This window comes from Strix aluco, chromosome 3, assembly GCF_031877795.1.
Source record: "Strix aluco isolate bStrAlu1 chromosome 3, bStrAlu1.hap1, whole genome shotgun sequence".
In the NCBI taxonomy this organism is placed as follows: Eukaryota; Metazoa; Chordata; class Aves; order Strigiformes; family Strigidae; genus Strix; species Strix aluco.
In genome coordinates, this window is record NC_133933.1 from 75325056 (window position 1) to 75338790 (window position 13735).

Sequence of the window (13735 nt, forward strand, 5' to 3'; positions counted from 1 at the left end):
CATTGTAATAATTCACAAAACATGCCCTCTGAGTAAAACCTTCTGCTTAATGTACAGAAACTTATAAAATCCCTCCAACAACACATTGCTACATTAGACACAATACTGCAGCCCTAACATCAACTCACTCCATTTTCAGTTAGTACAACCTATATAAACACCCTCAAACAATAAATTTGAAATGTAAACATACAGGATAAGACATAATGAAATAATATGCTATAGATCTACATAGTATAATACAACACAAAGACAAAGCACTATTTCCTCTTTCTCATCAGCAAATTAAGTCTTGCTTAAACAGGTACTAAAAGTATTTATGATTTAAGGAGTAAGACATTTTAAAGAGTTAAGACAAAGCTCTATACAATACTAAAAAAGCTAGCAAATGTAATAAGGTTTACCTGGGGAGATTTTTAGCTCATTCCCACATATGTTCTTTAAATCTACTTTATCCCTTGGTAGTGCAGAAGCAAATTAGCAACATGGGAAAAGTACTAGGGAAAACAGAAGGTGTACATTAATTTCACACCTAATTATTAACTAATTTGCTCAGGCTCTCCTGGAATAATCAGCACTTGAACAGCTTCACTTGGTCCCAATGAGCTGCTGCAGTGTCTCTGTTTAAAATTCCAGGGGGGTCACAATTGCAGCAGGCTGAATCGTAATGATTGTAAGGAGCCTAGGTCTGGGTCTTCTTCCATAGGACCTGCACCACGTGCTTTTATGGTACCAAGCATGACTAGGTCACTAATGCTAGAGTAGATAGATGTGATTTCTTTCTGATAGTTGAGTTATACTAGCATAAGACTGAAGAGAAGGAGGATTCAGGTGAAGTAGCTCCACTGGTCTTTTGTTGCTGTTAGTTAAGAGTATTAAGACAAAGCCAGTGTTATTTACATTAGAAAAATTAACTAGGACAAATTTATCTGCATAATGTATTATGAACCAAGGCTCTGGTGCTCTAATACAAGCAATACGTAGTGTTGGGAGATGACAAGTTCTGCTAACTTATTAAATAACACACAAATAATTTTTGATAGACTAATGATGTAAATGTCTGGCTGAAGTTTTCCTACAGGCTGCCTTTCTTTCAAATAAAACTTCTAAAATACAGCATATATAAGTAGTTCCTTGTACATTTGATCCAGATTGCTTTTCACTCCCTTCTGTACCCCATGCAGGTTGTAATTTGCTGTAACATCTGTCTGATAAAAAGCCTTTCATTTATACAAAATAAATGACAATTTGAAAAAGAGCGTTATGCTTATATAAAGATATGACACATCTTCTATATCCTATCCTTATTTTATCCTAGTTATCAGGAAGAGGCACATGTGAAAACTGGAAAACACTTAGGACCAGATTCAGAAGGAACTCTGGTACCAACAGGACTTGGTAAACTTTATACCCCAAACTGAAAATTAGGATGCAGCCCCCTGTTTGGCTCTGGAGATCCCAAATGCTTGCACACCTCTTTCACCGCTCGTCTCACAGTGCTAACTGACACTATCTAGCTCGGACCTAGAAACTGGGAATTCAACACAAATCCACTCCTAGGAGAGTTTTATAGTTGGTGAGGAGTAGCCTAGGCTCAGCTAGACTTTCTTCTTTTCCTGCTGAGGATTTGCAAAGGAGATCAGGATCTGCCAAAGAGGGAGGTAAAGTCAACAAGAGGGAGCTTGGCTCTGCAAACCCATGAGGACATTTAGGTAGGAGTGAAACGATGAGACTGTCTTTACTTTCAGGACTGATGATGCATTTTATATTAAACAGTCACCGGACTCAAGAGTAATAAAAGGAAAAGTACCAACACTCCTGCATCAACACTTAATGATACGGTCAAGCTCCATCTCTGTATGCATTCTTCAACTACAGGAATTCAGCACTGCTTTGGGAATCTTCCTTCCCCTCCCTGCAGTGCTCACATTACAGACTGATAGGGACTTTGCTGAAAGAGGAAGGTTTGGGGTTCCTCAGGCTGGAGGATGCAGATACACCACTGATAATCTCTCCTCAGACAGGGATAGGGCACACTCTGAAAAGACACCAGGATCTTTGCCTAGCTTTTTCAAGCAGTCTTGATGGACACTTACCCTCAGGAGAGAATATGGACTCTGGATACCAAAAGTAGAGATAGGCTCGTACCTGCAGCCCTGAATAAGGCACCTAAGCTCCAGAGCAGGATTTGAGGGACAGTCCCTCATTTTATATTTTCTAGCTGTATCTTCCTTGTTCAGTATGTTGGGGGAAGGCAAAAATATGAGAAAGAATGAGCTGAGGGCCTTGGGCCACTGAACCTTCCCATGCACTGCCTAAAAAATGCTATTTCAATGGTCCCTTTTGGATATAAGGTCCCATTCTGGAATCGCGTCCACAAAATGAGAGCCATGCAGTACATTTCTGTAAGTAATTGCAGTCATCTGCAGAAGACAGCTCATCTCAGTAAGCTTTGCTAAGTATTTCAATCTATGATGGATAGGAATTGGAGTGTCCTGGTTAAAATGCAAAAAATTCTACATATGGCTAAATAAGAAAAAGAATAAATTGTACAGTTCTGCAAAGTGACATTCTTGGCATCTGTTGCCTTCAGAAACAACTGAGAATGTGCAATAACCCTCAGGACTGATCTTCAAGTAACCTCTAAGGAAAGCATTATAAACATAAGCTAATTTTAAAAATCAGGTGTAAAACCCATAAAATTCTAGCAGAGCTTATTTACTGTTTTATACCAAGATCTATGTTTGTATAAAATTTCATGAAAATTGCACCTAATTTACCATGGATTATTTCTTGAATAAAAAGTAGGAAGAAAGGGAATAATAATTTCCCTATATTTTTATATTATTTTCATCACAGCAGGTAACCTACCTGTAATAAAAAAATGCAGCAAGTCTGTTTTGTAATGCTATGTTTATTGTATTGAGTTATATGCAATATAATACACATCAATACCATATGGTGCATAAGCAGTAAAATAAAGAGTGGCATTACAATTATTTAGTGCTATAAACACCATAAAGCATCAGAGTAGCTAGCAAAATTATGCTGAAAACTAAGCAGGGATGTATTTTTAAAGTTTTTTGAGAACTTTGCCAAGAACTACTCAACTGTTAGAATATCCTCCTTAAAACTGGGGTTGAATCCTCCACTAATATAATTTAAGATAGATCCATCAGCATAAATCAAGTTAATCAACATACACCAGCTTAAAGCCCATATCCACAAGGATTCTTTCCTTCAGCTATCACATTATTCTCCAGTGCAAGCCCAGGAACCCAAGTTAAGCAGAAAGAGTGCACCAAAAGGGAAACACACTTTAAAATAGCAATTATCACATTATTAGCATACTTTGCATTGCTATGGGAGTGCTCCAAGGATTCCAAGCAGAATAATCAGTCTTCAATCAAGTCATTACAAGTTCACAAAACCCATTTTACAGATGAGATACTCATTATGTGAAAGGACTGAAGATTACACTCAGCCTTATCAAAAAAGGATAAGGTTGCATTTTCTTTGACAGTAAAGCCAGGTTATGAAGTTCCAGCCCCCATCATTAGCTGACTTCTCCCACCCCAGAATCACAGCTCCTTCCCCCCTCAGTAGCACTGACTTGTACACTGTAGGTCTGGTGCAGTAAACAGGACCATTCACAAATCTGGAAAAAAGGTACCTCCTGAATCAAGGGACCCGAGTTCCACCTTGTGGATTTAAATAAACTTCTGACTTAGGAGAACAAGGACTCTGTGTATGTTTTTTCCAGTAGTTGCCCCAAACAGGCATGCATAAGTACAATTTGCCTGGATGGAGGAGGTGGTTTCCTTAAAAAAGAACTGAAGAGATGAGTTTTCTGAACTGAAGAGGGGTGATTATTTTTTGCAGGCTGTTCAATTTTCTTCGAAGTCCTGATCGGCAGAAGGCAAGACCTGTCCAACTGAACGTAGCTTCGCACTTTTGCATCCTAAAGCCTGGCAGAGAGCCCTAATATTTTCTGTTATGCCTGCTCTGTGGATAGATTTCTTCACTTTGCTGCAAGCCATATGGCTTTCATGAAAATTACTTTTTTTCTCAAAATACTAAAATAAAGTAATATATGGCTAATATTTTATTTATGTGCCAATACCTTTTGGGGACAATAATTTAGTTTCGGATAAAATATGCATTACAAAATTTGTAATGGGTACTGCAGAGGTGGATATAGATATAGATATAGAAGATATAGAAGTATTTGTCTTATTCCTTGCTGAAATGAGTTTGACTGATAAAATCGTGTCTCTATTGGAATTTTACTCACGTCATGAGAGCACAAAAACAAATGTTAAGTATTCTGTTTGTTACTTAGAGATTATTATTCATGTCAGAGAAATGTATTACTGAATCAAATTCTTCCTTAACACTAAAATTCACTGGAATTATACCAGAGATGAGGGTGTCATATTGACTTCAATAATACAAAACTATAACACCTATTTTTTTATTTCTCCAAAGAAATGAGATTCATTATTTTAACGGATGACTGTGTGTTGCCAGTGAGATTCCATTTCACAACAGATTCTGTTACACAACAATCTTAAAATCAGTTTTCATTAAAAGATCATTTTTTGTGTATGTGTGAAGACATTCAGGACTGGTGTTTTTCTTCATCCGTCTTTCTTTACTTCAGACATGGTATTTGTTCAGAGAAGCTCCAACAACATTTCTCAGATGTAAAATTATGTTAGGATCCCAGACATTATCTAAGTGAAATAAAAGAAAAAGTAAAAAAAGTGCTTTCTGGAGTTTAAATAAACAGTGTTGTTACCAAGCAATGCTTTTAATATTTCTTTTAAAACATCATTTTGATGTTTGAGGAGGTCACAGTTTGCTAGGACACAAAATATTTGAAAAACAAAGCACACAGCTCATGTTGCTGAAAGTACACAGAGGAATAAAGCATGGCAAAGTACGGGCCAAATTCTGTCCTCCTGGGCAAGTCTTACAAAAGAGTATAGCTTCAGATGAGCAGCAATGAGCAAGATTTGCTTACTTTTCAAGCATTTTACAGCATTCCAAAAATGAAGAGAACAAAGTTTTCTGTGCGTCATATCTGGCTAGATTAATCTGTACTTCTAGAAGAAACTCTTAAAAACAAGACTATAACTTATATTAACAAAATAATATAAAACAACAGCTGACGTAGCAAATGTCTCAAGTATTTGACTCCCTGCAAGTATTAAGATTACAGAAAGCACTTGGTGTGACGGTGCAGGAGGGAAATTGTATTGTGCTTGATAGTGGGATTCAGAACTATAGCAGGATAAACCATTGGGTAAGGAGAGCTGTAGTTTATCTGGATGGATACAACTTTCAGAAGACAGATGGGAAACAGAGGAAGAGAAGGTGTGTTGGCTCAATGGAAAACCACTTATGCAGGCTCTATAGTATAGATGGTATAATAGAGGAAGTGATAGCAATGACACATTTTGGGAAATCTAAGACAGATAGAAATCCAAAAAAGGAATAGCAGTCTGTATCTGCAACAGACTACATCAGCATCTCAGAAGAGCTGATGAATGAATTCTGAAATGTCAGTGTGATGGGTAAAGGAATTAATGCTAATCTTGGTAGGAAATCTGAAATAAGTTACTTCAGCAATACTGTACAAAAGATGAACATAAAATCAAGCAATTATAAAAATATTCAACTTCAGGATATCAAAATACTGATTTTCAAGGTACCACAGACAGTAATTGGGGAGGATGAGAAGAAATACAATTCTAAGGCACAGTAATATCCATGTACAACTACAAAAGAGGCCACCAGGTTTGCTGAGCAGACTCCTTAGAAAGCACAGTGTAATCAAGTCTGTTAGCATAATTAAAAATTGTAGCTTTTATGTTCCATGCACATTTAGGTGGGGAGATTACATTTAAAACAAATGCAGTTTCCTCCTTTTCTCTCAGGATCAGACATTCATCTCTGAAGGTATGAGAGGATTTGGGAAGTCTGTTTGAACCACTGAAGACTCACAGGAAGCCTCTGCCTCCGTTTGGCACCTCCTTTGCCAGCATGGCCATCTGCAGCTATGCAATTCCCTTCCTCAAAAGTAGCCTTTTTGGGACAGCAGTACTAGAACTTGGGTCCCTGTCCTGGATGCTTTGTGAGAGCAGACCTGGAGCTGACAGAAGACTTGCAGGCATGAGAGTTACGTAACGTTATGCAGTCCTGGGGACGAAGACAAAGGGGAGGAGAGCCCTGCTGCAGAGATGTCTTTGCTGGCTTCCATGATTCTCCATTCAGACTGCAGCTGGGATCTGCAAGTCCCTGATCAGGCAACTGGAAGCAAAATGAAAGGAGAAGAGAGTTCTCTAAATTGTTTCCTATTTCTAATGATGATGTAAGTGCCTTGCCTCAGTAGCAAAACCATTTCACAATAATGCAAAGTGTATTGAGTCTAAGGCAAAAGAAGAAGTGTTAAAGATTGTTTTTGAATTAAAACCTTGCGATGCTGGTGTGAGATACAGTTGGCCTGAGTGACTCTACCAGTGATTATAAACGATTAAGATCAAATGGAGGAATGGAACTGAAAGGAACCCTATAGACAGGCTATAATCTTCCTTCAGTGATCACAGATAATATTTGTAGTGTTTTGAAGTGCCCACAAATAAGCTAGCAGTTCACTTCAGAAAACGTACATGATCCAGACTTCACTGAAGCCAATGAAATGGATAACTTTAACTGCAAGCAACAGTACAATGTTAATTAAAAATATTTAACACTTTAGAAATATTCCTTTAGCCTCTGAATTTTTACCAGACAAAAGAATAAGCAATGCCAGCACCCCAGGTCAATATATTTTCTTCATATTCTGTGGTGATATTGTACATCGTATGTCCACAACTATAATACCTATGCCATCAAAGTTTGATTTTTGCATATTATAAATAGCCTTAAATAGACATTTACATTGAAAGAAATGCTGTATTACAGGTTAATAGGTTCAAAAGTCAGATGTCCCCACAACTCTTGAATATTGCTGCCACCTTCAGGAAACACATGAGAAAAAAAGACCAAAATATTAATTAGAAAAGAAATGGCAAATAAATCAGAGATTTATGATGCCACTTGGCTATTATATTGTACTTCTGTGACATTAATTTTCATAATGGCATATAAAGATAATTGTATTATCCTCAATTTCCAATAAGGACCTGAGTCCAATGTTAAGAGATTTGCCTAAGGCCAATCAGAGGCAGTGACACATATGTCCTTAGCTCCCTGAAGTTTTACCAAGAAAGATTTGTGGATCAGATAATCATTTTATTGGCATTTGGATATTTATATTGTCATAGAAGCTTATTTTGTCCTTGATTTACTGAGGCAGTTACTTAGCATTGCAGTGCAGATTTTATCGCCTGCACTGAACCTCCGTTCCAGTAGTTACTTTTACAACCACATGCAGGGTATCTATTGAAAGCTGTGTCATAAAATACAGATGGAAAAATCAGTGTATATAGATTCACTAAGTTAAATTTTTAATCAATAATGCTCCTGATTGTTATTGGGCGGGATGGTTCTGAGTTGGTGCTTTACAATGTTATGTGAGAGTCTATTGATTTGCTGCCAGTTTCTCACTTTTTTTTCTCAGACAAAAGAAATCAGGAATAGCAATGTAAGATCTTCAGTCTTCATGAAATATCAGCATAACTGAAGTTTAATTACCAAATAAGTAAATTGACCCAAATTTATTTTTGATTCCTGGAAGAGCTTACATGTATCTCATATTGGCTTATCCCTCAGCAGTAAGGTACAAACTCATCTGATGTAACTTTAGACTAAAGTCATGATACTTCACTTTTTTTTGGTCATGAAACTAATGTAAATTCTGTATGGACGTGTTTTAACACAAGTCTGACAAGTGCAGCTGATAGCATGAAGTGATCCAGCCTGCGACCCTCATGCCCATTTACCCACCAATCCCTGATTGTTTGTTTGAACGGAAACATCTAGTAATGAGTTAGTATTTCCCCAGAGTGCACAAGGAGGAAAGGACAGATGGTCTCCAAAATAGAAAATTTCCTTTGGAGATTCTTTAAAAAGACTTTCCCATCAGAAGTAATATTTTAAGCAGTTTCCTTTTTGATATTTATGATTAGATTATGATCTAATGAAGTTTCAAAACATGCTCATTGTTCCTCCAAATTTGAGAAACTCCCATGAATAGTGATGTGAGAGAGCAACAAATGCCACAGTAGTCATAAAAGGGTTGATGAAGTATCTTCATCTTTTATTTGGGGGCTCAAGAACTGCTTAAGGGATGTTAGAATATTCAGAAAGGTGGGATAGACTTCTTGTGTTATCCCCAGAGCTAGATTTGACACTTACTTCTCCTTCCCTGACATATATCTTAGTCCTAGTTTGGGAAACTCTGAAGTGGGGATATCCTGGCTCCTTCTGGTCTTGATTTAGCTCTGGAATGGTGTATAGAAAGTTAGTTTTGTTCTGTCTTTTGCCAAGTGTAGTTTACCCTCCCCTTTAGTTCTTCTTTGGTATATACACCTTTGAAAACTGTATCAGCCAAGGAAAAGCATAAAGTGGAATTTCAGCACGTACTGGTTATGGTAAGTTACTCTATCCGATGCTAAAACCCAATCCCTTTAGTTTGCTAAAACAAAGGTCCTACCTACTGAGTTGCTGAAAGTCTTAGTAAAACATTCTTGGAGACACTAATGGCTGTGCATCGACTACATAAAATCAGAATCTCTTCAGAACTTTGTGTGCCATCCACAAAAGGATGGTCTTGTGGAAAGATACAATGAAGGAAAAGAGAAGAGGGCAGAGCAGAACAGAACAGAGCAGAAAGAGAGGAAAGGAAAACTTATGTCCCTGGTGTAATATCATTAGCACTAAGACCAGCTGTTCCCACTACTACCAGATTACCAGTAAAGAAGATTCCTTTGTTGTCCACAGTTTCCTCCATTCTGAACTGCTATGTTGGAGACACTGCAGGAACACTTTAAATTTACAGAAATTTGGAATAAACTGGTAATTCAAATTTTGGGACATGTTCAAGGTATGGAGAGAGAAATTAAACTTCTCTGTAACACTTAAATGACTCACAACCCTATAATATTTCAGTTTGAAATTTTGCTTACCTTATATGCTACACACTCTAAGAACTGGTACATTTGCTGTTTCTTCTGTTTCTAAAATTACAGAAGTCAGCACTGTGACTTTCTACGAACATTGAAATTCTAAGGAGACTTGTTTGTATCTCATGTTTTCCTGAGCTAGGGTTAGAAGCCAGGGGTTTTCCCGTTTGTACAATCACGAGAGAACATCTGGAATATTTTTGCCAATGAGAAGGATGCCTTGGTCCAAGAGACAGTGAAATTTCACCAGTGTGAAATCCGCACGAGCAATTTCACAGTGACTGCAACCTCTCTCATGACTAACATCCATCCATGTAAACAACGCACTTCAGAACAGTGTTGCTCACTATGGAGTATCACCCTCAGAAGGTATCTATCTGCTTGGATGAACCCTAATGATCACATCAAATGGCACCTGAGATCTGCCAGCTTGGTTCAGGAGAAAGGGCTCCAGGTTCCAATAGCTGCAAAATATGTGGCAAAAGAAGCTGGATGAAATACAGAAGGTGGAAGAGAGTAGAAAGGAATGGAAGGATTTCAGAAACGCCACAGGTACTATGAGAACATCCTTCTGTGATGCCACTACAACTGCAATTTATCTTATAAGATGTTTTATAAGATAGGAAAGGTATGCTAAAATGGAGGCTCTTTCAGTGAGGACTAGGAATGCTGAACGTTATGTGTACTGAGTTTCCTTATTCCATACCAGCTATGAAATTGAGGTGCTGTCACTTGAATCAGCACTTGTGAAATGCTAGAGGAATTAGAAGTTGTTGTACCACAGCACTTCTCAGTTGGTATGGAGACAGAAAAGAAGCAAACAGCTCTGTTGCCTGTGAAAGAAGAGTCTGGCATGGATGAAGAATAAGCTGCTGCCCATTCCAAACAGTGCACTTAGAAGATGTGGAGAGTGCACAGCCGAAGTAACAGGAGTTTACTCAGGATCCTTTGCAAGCAGCTGGCAGCAGACAATTGTTCCAGTTTCTGTTTTGTGGGTACCTGAGTGCACTGGATCACTTCAAAGCACTGAAGAGAACAGTATTAAAGGTACCACAGAGACTCCATTACAATGGATCAAAATCTTGTTTCTGAGGAACTAGCAGTAAGACAGGTTTATGTTTATGTTTCAATTCCTAGATCATCACTTTTCAATAGAAAAGCTACATTTTACATGCTTGGCCCCAACATGCTAGTAGTTTTACTGTGAGAAAGTGGATGCCCACATTTAGGTAGAGCTCTCTTAACTGAAGGGGCTACAGATGCACTTACAGGAACATGTTGTCATGGAAGATTAGCGTTACTGACATTATCAAAATCACTAGAAAAAAGTAGGAGTGAAAGATAAAAATGTACAATGGGTTACCTTACGTGCAAGCACTATCAAACATCATTATGAGCGTTTATTATAACTCATTTCTGGCTTGTTATAGCTAAGCTAATGGAAAATGATTTCACATCAAAATGCTTTTGCTGTTTTGTGTTATGTATTTATTTGTTGAATAGAAAAAAATACTACTTGCTGCTTTTGTAATATTTCCTCCATCCCAGGAAGGGATGAAAAGTTAAGAAGCACTGGAAAATACCTTGCCATTCATATTTTTCTGTCTTGAGACAATCTGCTCCCCTGCTGATGTAAACTGGGAATAACACGAGTCAATTCCTTTGATTTCAGTGGAAAACCTACAGCACACAGAAGGCTGGGAGCCACCATGGGCTGGACAGAGGTGAGCCCTACCAGCCTGAAGACAGGGAGAGACCACGTTGTCTCCAGCTGACTCTTTAGTGAGTTTTGCTGGGGGGACCCTTACTGATAAAGGTGTTCCGGTTACCCCAGCCATGGGTTTTCCCTTGCCGTCGCCTGGGCGCAGGGTACTTCATCACAGCGCTGAGAAAGCGCAGACCAGATTTTTCCTAGGCCAGTGCTATTCCTTTTACGTAATCTGGCCGACAACACAGAGACCACCAACACGGGCCATAAAGAAGGCCCGTGCGGCAAAGGAGGCCGTTTCGTGCTTGAAACCCTTGCCAGGAGAGCTCTGGGGCTGCCGCCCTGCCGCCCTTCCCGCCCCCGCGGCCGGGGAAGCCTGCGGCGACGAGGGGGCTGACGGGGGGCCGATACCCCCGCCTCGGGGCCGGCTGGGACAGCGACAGCGGCTTCCCCGCCCTTCCCGGGCAGGGGGAGCGGGGTGGCGGGCTGAGGGGGCCCGGCCCTCCCGCCTCCCGCCGGCCTCTCGCGATGTTGCTAAGGGCCCCGCGAGACCCGGCAGCGGGCGCCGCCGGTTGCTACGGGCCGCCGCCCGCGAGACGCGCGGCCGCCGCGCCGGGAAGGGCAGCCGCCGCCTCAAGGTGATTCCCGCCGGCCCGGGGGGCTCGCGGGCAGAGACCCGGCGAGGGCCGCGCACGGCGACGCCGCTCGCTCGCCCGCCGCCACAACCGGCGGGGCCCGGGCGGAACTGGGAGTGCGGGGCCCCGGAGCTGGGCCGGGCCGCGCCTGGTGGGGGAGCGCCTCGGAGAGCTCCTGGGACTGGGGCGCACCGGGGCGGGCGGCTGCGGCAGCCGCGGCGCGGGACGGGTGCCTAGGGCGAGCGCGTCCAGGTGCCCTGGCAAAGCCCCCCCACCGCCCCGTGCGGTTAGAGGGAGTGTGAGAGGGGGTCCTAGTGAGGTTCAACTGCTTCTCCCGACGCTTTTGAAAAGACAAGCTGCTTTCGTACGTGTGTTGTCATTAGAAGTCTGGTTACTGCCCAAAACTGATACGCAGTTGAAATGACTGACGGTAAAAATCGAGAGGGGGATAGGAATTTTTGCCCTACTCGTATTTCTGTTAACTGCCGTCGTTGGTTTCTTGCCAAAATTACCACTTTTTTTTTTTTTTTTTTTTTTTTCGTTGTCGTTCAAAACCTTGCTCAAGCGAAGGCTACAACAGGCCTCTTTGGAATCATCCCGTGGGGTTTGGGGCAGGATTTGCCGTTGTGGGGCAGTGCCGGGAAGATTAATTTGGATTTGAAAAGGCTGTGCACACCAAGCTTGGTGTAAGGTTTCTCAGGGACAAAATGATCGTTTAAATTTTGCCTGGAAACTGAATGGGGGATATGCCAGCCAGGAGAAAAAACAAAACCAACAGAAAACCAAACACAACAAACCACAAACGTTTACAAATTAATTTTAAGATAAATACCTCTGTTAGTAATTGCATAAGTCAAATAAGACTTTTCAAAGCAACCTTGAGGTGAAACTGCAATATTCTTATGATTTGCCTTTATGAGTAATTTGAGTGGGGCTTTGCACTGATTGCCAACCGGTATCCAGATACGTGCACTTTTAAAAATGTGTAGTTATACCAAAATACTAAGTGAAGTTTTTTGCAGGGGATTAGGATATCATCCAATGTTAAGGTCAAAATATGAGACTTACAATGGTGGTTTATATAGGTCTAAAAATACATTGGCTTTGATGAAATATCTTGAGGTTCTAATTTATAAGAAAGAGGGCTGCAAATCAGGGAGTTAGGATTATTACAGGGGATTTGTGGGGTTTGTTTTGTGGGTTTTTTTTTGTTTTTTTTTTTTGTTTTAAATATTTTAATGCTATTTTTGGTAAGATGATTGAGTTAATGTTGAATTACATTTGATCAAAGTAGGGTGTTCAGCAACTGTGCTACTTACCATAAAGAACTGCTAACTCAAGGAACCATTACCTTTCATAAAGGGTAACTTCCAGTTGGTGCTATATGGCTCTGATTTTTTGTTAGTTAATAGTGTTTAAGTCTGAAGAAGTGATTTATTATATGGTCTTTTCCAAGTGTGCATATTTTTTATTCACAGGTGCTTAGAGAGTCTTTGACTTTTTTTTTAATTAAAAAAAGTCAAAGGTCTCTAAATCATTTTTCCTCAAATAGACCAGAACTATATAAGATAGAACTGCCACTGGGGCTTGGAAGTATTTTTTGGCATATAAAGAACTTTAAGCCATTAATTTAGGTTAATTAATAAAGATAGAATGGAGCTTTTGGGTTTTTTTGCAACCCTTGAAAATTGAACTGCTAAGACACTGTCTTCTGGACTTGATGGATGTTTCCAGTTTCTCACTGCTACTGCTCCTCCTAGTTTTTCCTAGTAGCTGTAGGATTAAATTGACAGGACTCTGATCACTGCAGTTGATTACAGCAGGGAAATTCAACAGTTCTGATAATTCCACCTGGCCCTTGCAAAAGCTGCCAGCACCTTTGATCATGGGCATGGCAACAGCTCTGAGTAGAGAGATCTGAAAAGCAGAACTGGGTAGTAATAGTGGATGAGAAGCAGCTGCGAGACTCGTAGAGGTTTGTTATCAAGATACAGTCATTACATCTGTAAAAACCCGCTTTTTTAAATTACGATGTAGTCTTGTGCCTATTTGATGGGCAGGTTCTCTAGCATCTACAAACAGGAATATTCATGCTTAGTGCAATATCTCATTTAAGAATATTGTACTAAGGTAACAGCTTTATTAAAACTGATTTGATTATTTTGTTTTCAGTTTTTCTGTAGATAAGCTCTAGTAAGTATTTTCTGTCCGTGACTGTGTCTTTTGACAGAAAATCTCGTGGCAATTTAAGGGACTTACGC

At 40.1% G+C, this 13735-nt stretch overlaps 1 protein-coding gene across 3 annotated transcripts in view; it reads left to right on the plus strand.

Moving 5' to 3' along the window:
- The first annotated feature begins 10820 nt into the window (after positions 1 to 10820).
- The window catches only part of TBC1D32 (TBC1 domain family member 32), an 89170-nt gene continuing 86255 nt past the window's right edge, over positions 10821 to 13735 (plus strand). For 2 of the 3 annotated variants that reach the window (XM_074819232.1, XM_074819233.1), the window contains exon 1: positions 11380 to 11477. The gene's annotated coding sequence lies outside the window, so the exon portion shown is untranslated. Of the gene's footprint in view, positions 10856 to 11379; positions 11478 to 13735 lie in introns of those variants that run through there. The other variant, XM_074819234.1, reaches the window with a different exon arrangement.